This window comes from Lactuca virosa, chromosome 7, assembly GCF_052849685.1.
Source record: "Lactuca virosa cultivar CGN04683 chromosome 7, Lactuca_virosa_CGN04683_v6, whole genome shotgun sequence".
Lineage (NCBI taxonomy): Eukaryota > Viridiplantae > Streptophyta > Magnoliopsida > Asterales > Asteraceae > Lactuca > Lactuca virosa.
Window position 1 is genome coordinate 178,167,340 of NC_136432.1, and position 6,418 is coordinate 178,173,757.

Genomic DNA, 6,418 nt, shown 5'->3' on the forward strand with positions numbered 1-6,418 from the left:
ACAGGGCCACCAATAATCGAGACGAAGATCCCTGTACATCTTCGTCGCCACGGGATGGATGGAAAACCTGGATTTTTGCGCCTCTGCTATCAGCACCTGGCGCACACCCCCATGATACGGGACCCACACCCTATGGTGCAGAGTCAACAATCCCCGGCTATCATAGTCGAAGGAGGAAACCTGACCCACAATTCTCTCACTCTTCCGATATTCCTCCTTCATGGCCTCCTGCTGGGCCTCCCGAATCTGATCCAATAATGGAGTCACAACTGTCATCCTCAGACAGATGTCCCTGATCGGTGCTGCTTTGCGGCTAAGCGCATCGGCCACGACATTGGCCTTCCCCGGGTGGTAGAGGATCTCACAATCATAATCCCTCACCACATCAAGCCACCGACGCTACCTCATATTCAGATTTGGCTGGTCCATGATATACCTCAGGCTCTTGTGGTCTGTGTAAATGGAACGAACCCCATATAGGTAATGGCGCCAAATCTTGAGGGCGAAAACAATAGCCCCCAGCTCCAAATCATGCGTCGGGTAATTCGCCTCGTGAGGCTTCAGCTGCCTCGAAGCGTAAGCTATAACATGCCCCTCTGCATCAATACCGCGCCCGAGCCTGAGATGGACACATCGCATTATACCACAAAGTCCTCCATGCCCTATGGAAGGGCTAAGATTGGTGCCTCGCACAATCTTTGTCTCAACATCTCAAACGCGACCTGCTGCTCAGGCCCCCAGCGAAAGACCACGACTTTCCTCGTCAACCGGGTCAGGGGCACAACTATATTGGAAAAGTCCTGAATGAACCTCCGATAGTAGCCTGTCAGTCCCAGGAAGCTCCGAATCTCGGATGGGTACCTCGGAACCTCCCATCTCATCACGACGTCTACTTTGGCCGGATCAACCAAAATCCCATCCTGGTTGACAACGTGCCCAAGAAACTGCACCTCGTGCAACCAGAAAATGCACTTGGACAACTTGGCATACAAGCTCTCCCTCATCAACGTATCCAACACCTCTCGTAGGTGCTCCTCATGCTGCTCTCGCATCTTGGAATAAACCAAGATGTCATCGATGAAAACTATCACGGACCGATCCAACATCGATCTGCACACACGGTTCATGAGGTCCATGAACGCGGCAGGAGCATTGGTGAGCCCGAAGAACATCACCACGAAATCATAGTGACTATAACGAGTCCGAAACGCAGTCTTCTGCACATCCTCCTCTCTGAACCTCATCTGATGATATCCTGAATGCAGATGAATCTTGGAGAACCAAGACGCTCCCTGTAGCTGGTCAAAGAGGTCGTCAATCCTCGGGAGTGGGTAACGGTTCTTCACCATTACCTTATTCAGCTCACTATAGTCTATACACATCCGATGCGAGCTGTCCTTCTTTTTCACGAACATAATCGGGGCTCCCCAGGGTGAACTGCTCGGTCTAATGAATCCCTTCTCTAATAGCTCCTGCAGCTGTGTAGACAACTCTTGCATCTCAGGAGGAGCCAACCAATATGGTGCCTTGGCTATCGGAGCCGCACCAGGGACTAGGTCGATCCTGAACTCTACCTGCAACTCCTTGGGGAATACGTCCACAAACTCTCGTACCACTAGCACATCGTCCACCGTCACCTTACCCGCCTCCTGGGTATCCATAACATAGGCGACAAATCCTGCGTAACCCTGCTGAAGGTAGTGCTTAGCTCTAGCTGTTGAACATAAGGCTGGTCCTCCCTGTGGCCTCTCGCCCTGAATTACTAGCTCTCCCCCACTTGGGGTCCTGATCCTCACCAACTACTGCGCGCAGTCGATCACTGCCCCATTGGGGCTTAGCCAATCCATACCTATAATAACCTTGTTCCCCCGCAAAGGTATAGGAACCAAGTCCACCAGGTAACGCTCCTCGAACAATCTCAAAACACAGTCCCTGAAGACCTCTGATGCTCGCACTGACCGGTCGTCCGTGATCTCGACCTCTAGAGAGCAATCCAACATGCCCGAGGACTCAGGAAACTTCTTGCTAAGCGCAAGAGAGATAAACGATCGGGTAGCACCCGAATCAAACAACACCTGAACTGGGATACCGTTCACATGGAACGATCCTAAACAGAGCATACATATATCATATCAAAGTCACAACGACATAACATAATAGAGCTAAGAGAACAAAAAAATCATACCCGTCACCACATCGGGTGCAGCGCGTGCCTCCTCGACTCCGCACCACCGGAGCCTCTGCCTTGGACCTCCGGCCATCTGCAACCCGTGTAGTCGCCGGAGTCGGTGCCACTGCCGGCGCCGCTGCTGCTGCTGTCAATATGGGGCAGTTAGCCTTTTTATGGCCCCTATGATTGCAATGAAAGCAAATCAGGTCTGATTTCTGAACCGCAGGAGCAGGGGCAGTACAATCCCTGCCAAAATGCCCAGTCTTGCCGCACTTATAGCAGCCAGAACCCGACCCAGTGCGGCAAACTCCCTCATGTGACCGACCGCACTTTCCACAGCGGTCCCGCCCCTGTTGGCTCTTCGACCTCGCATCGAATCCCTTGGGTTTCTTCCCCGAAACCCCTGCAACCTGCGTAGTCTCTAACTTCCTCATCCTGAGGTGCTCTAGATCAATCTCCCTCTCTCGCGCCCTGGCAATCATGGACTCCAGGGTCGGGCAGGTTGAATAGCTGACATGCTCCCGGATATCAACCCTCAACATATCATGATAGCGGGTCTTCCTCATCTCCTCATCCCCCGCATACTGGGGTACCAACAATGCTCTCTCTCGGAACTTGGCGGTGATCTCCGCCACAGTCTCCATAGTCTGTTTCATATCCAAAAACTCCTTGCCAGTGCTGAAGCTCCACAACTGGTGCAAACTCAGCCCTGAATGTGGTCACGAAATCTGACCAAGTAATAGCCTCGACGGTTGGGGCTCCCAACGAATCACCAACCAACTCCTACCAATCCCTGGCTCGATCCCTCAAACAACCTGCAGCAAAACGGACCTTCGACCCTTCCGGGCAGAAGCTCGTCAACTGCGCAGACTCGATGTCTGTGATCCATATCCTGTCAGCAATGGGGTCCTTCACCCCATGAAAGTCCGACGCGCCACTCCCTCTAAAGTCCTTGAAGGACAGCGTGCACGTACCCGACTGACTGGACGCCGCATCCCTCTTGAATGCCTGGAGGCGATCCTCCATCAACTCAATAATCCCCTCATTGATCGACCCGCAGATGATAGGGTTCGACTCAAGGATACCCCTAGTGATCTCAGACGCGATGAACTCGCGTAACCCGCCATCAACCTGCTCGGATCCCGCGCCCGAGCAGGACCCTGATCCTGACCCAGATCCTGCTCCATGTCGTGTAATCGCCATACTGAAAATAAACACATAATTGTCAGGATCATACATACCCCCGAGAGGTCTCACGCACTCTCCAAGTTTCCTGGTTCCATCTCGGCCCTCCTTGACTTGAGTACGGATCCTCTGCTTTTAGTAGTACGGGCCCATACTACCTTCCACATCTATCCGTACTTTCGTCAAGGATTGCTTCAACTTCACCAAGTCCCTTTACCGATACCCTTTCCTACTAATCTCGTCCTAGGTTTTCCTAGGGCACTGCCCATCCTACTCTCCGCCATCAGCTGCACTAGGAGTCCCAACTTCCTTTCCCTAACTAGCTTGCGAATACTGTTACATATCCGCTCACTAGTTAGTTAAAGTTAGTCAGGACCCCTTAAGCACAAAGCAAGCAACATTCGTGCATCGAGTAACCACATCAGGCATAACCTAATCAGGCTATCCTACTGCTGACTAAACAGTCGTAGCATACAGCTTATACAACATGCATTCAAGGCATCCTCTAGATCCTTAGCCCTACTCTAGCATGCAGTTCTCAGAATCATATATCAGGCATACACGACATCCTTCTAGATCCCTAGCCCTAATCTAGCATGCAGTTCTCGGAATCAAGAATCATACACATAACATAACAAGTATGGGTATCTTGGGGAAAACTTACTTGAGCTCGGCCGGTCGCACGCATCACACACCTTGTCTGTTCTCAAAATTCCTTAACTTAAAATTTTAGAAATTGTTTTCCTTTAAAAAAAATCTTTTAGTCCCTCGGTTTGAGTCCAGACACCCCCGAGAGTGTGTCCGAATCCCTCAAACTAGGGCTCTGATACAAACTTGTAACATCCCAAATTTCGAGGCCAAAAATTTCATTTTTAAATAAGTAATTCATAACATAGTTCACCAAACATTTCCAATGTCATATCACTTTTTTTTAAAAAAACATAGCAGCGTGTCTGAAAACCATAACATCGAAAGTAATAAAAATCAGAGTACAATCCTAGAAAACTCCGTTCGGAAATCATGTGTGTGATGCGTTGCTACACCACCGGCTCCTTCCCCTTCGACGAAGAGGTACCTAAAACCACAACCAAAAACTGTAAGCACAAAGCTTAGTGAGTTCCCCCATCATACCGCATACCATATAATATCGTCGGTATATTTCAACCAGTAACTACCATCCGTATCTTTCAACCGGTAACTATCATCGGTATCTTTCAACCGGTATCCACCATCGGTATCTTTCAACCGGTAACTGTCATCGGTATCTTTCAACCGGTAACTACCATCAGTATCTTTCAACCGGTAACTGTCATCGGTATCTTTCAACCGGTAACTACCATCGGTATCTTTCAACCAGTAACTGGGGACTATTTCACCCCTATCACTAGCATACAATAGCAAGATATAAACATACAATCAGGCATATCGGGGTACTGACCTACCCATTGGTCTTAACGACCTATGGCAGGGAAAGACTATTCCCTGTCACTACCATTAATCACAGTGTTCATATTACGCAATCATATCTCATGACCAAATCACATAATCAAACCAAGATAATTATCACAAAGACAATTATCTACTAAATATCCCTGTTGGTGGGTCGGCATTGTGGCCTTAGATCCACCCCTACTGGAAGGTAACTCACCATTTAAGGCTGACTGCTGAAAAGCTTATCGGCAGATGTCTGACTGCTGCTCCGGTGATCCTCCGGCTATAAGTCCATAAAACACTTAATCAAACGCTGATAACTACTCTTTGGGAAAAATGACTATTTTACCCCTGACCAAGTCAAATTCAAAGTCAACTTCCAGTTGACCCGACTCACCGAGTTGGGCCGCCAACACGTCGAGTCCCTATCCTTTCATCTATCCTTCTTCACGCCTCTACTCGGCAATAGTTCTCCTTCTAAAACAACCCCGAATGAACCTTCATCCGACTCGCCGAGTTGTATGAACAACTCGTCCAGTTCATCTCCATCCTATGAACACGTCCTGTCCTTGACTCGCCGAGTTGTATGAACAACTCGTTGAGTTCATCTTCGAAAGTTGGGAGATTGCCTTGGACTCGCCGAGTCTGTTCATACACTCGTCGAGTCCTATGATTTCCAGGTCTATGGCTAAGTCCAATGCGTTGGGTCACTCCCCCGGACCCCTCTAACACCACTCTAACACTCACTGGGTTCCTTCGAACCATAACAGAAAAGGGGAGTGAAGTCATGGACTCGCCGAGTCCCAAGAACGACTCGTCGAGTCGAGAATGACCAAGTCTCATTTCTCGATTTCTGTTGTACAACACTTGACCAAAAGATAGATCTAGGCTTCTAAGATCGATCTAGCACGTAAAGTTACAAACTTTACGTGCATGCATGGGACAATGAGTTCAAATGGCCCTAAATGAGACTCTTAAGATGCATGGGGCTCTCCAAGGCTCCAAAATCAGTCCCTTTCTGCCTTGTAACCCCTTAAAGACCTTGGATCTGAAGTCTTAGCCCCCAATCATGCTTGCACTCATGATTGGTCACCAAGAATGGCTCCTAAAATCCCTAAATCATCCCAAAAAGGGATCTAAAACATGAAAGAGCAAGGTATCAGCTTTATACCTCTAAAGAACTGCAAAGGGTGCACAAACTTGAACTCCTCTGGCCTCCTCTTGATTCCTCAAGCCTTTCTCTTCCTTCTTATGTTCTAAAATCACCAAAAACCACCACAAAGGCCTTAGATCTTTACACAAACGATTAGGGTTTGATATGGAGAGTTCTAAGAGCAATAGGGGCGAAGGGAGGCTGAATGAGATGCTTAAATAGGGTGCAATCCCTTAGATTAGGGTTTTGTCCGAACAGCGCCTACTCGTCGAGTCGGTTTGCCGACTCGTCGAGCAGGTCACTAAACTCCCGTGTCCAAAGTCGATTATACTCTACGAGTTGGACCTTCAAATCGCCGAGTCCCAGGCCAAAATGTTATAATTACTTGAATGAGAGTACGTAACAGGAACTGGGTGCTACAATTCTCCTTTGTTGATCTCTTGGAAGCAAGCACCACAAATGTCGTGCCTCTAATGGAA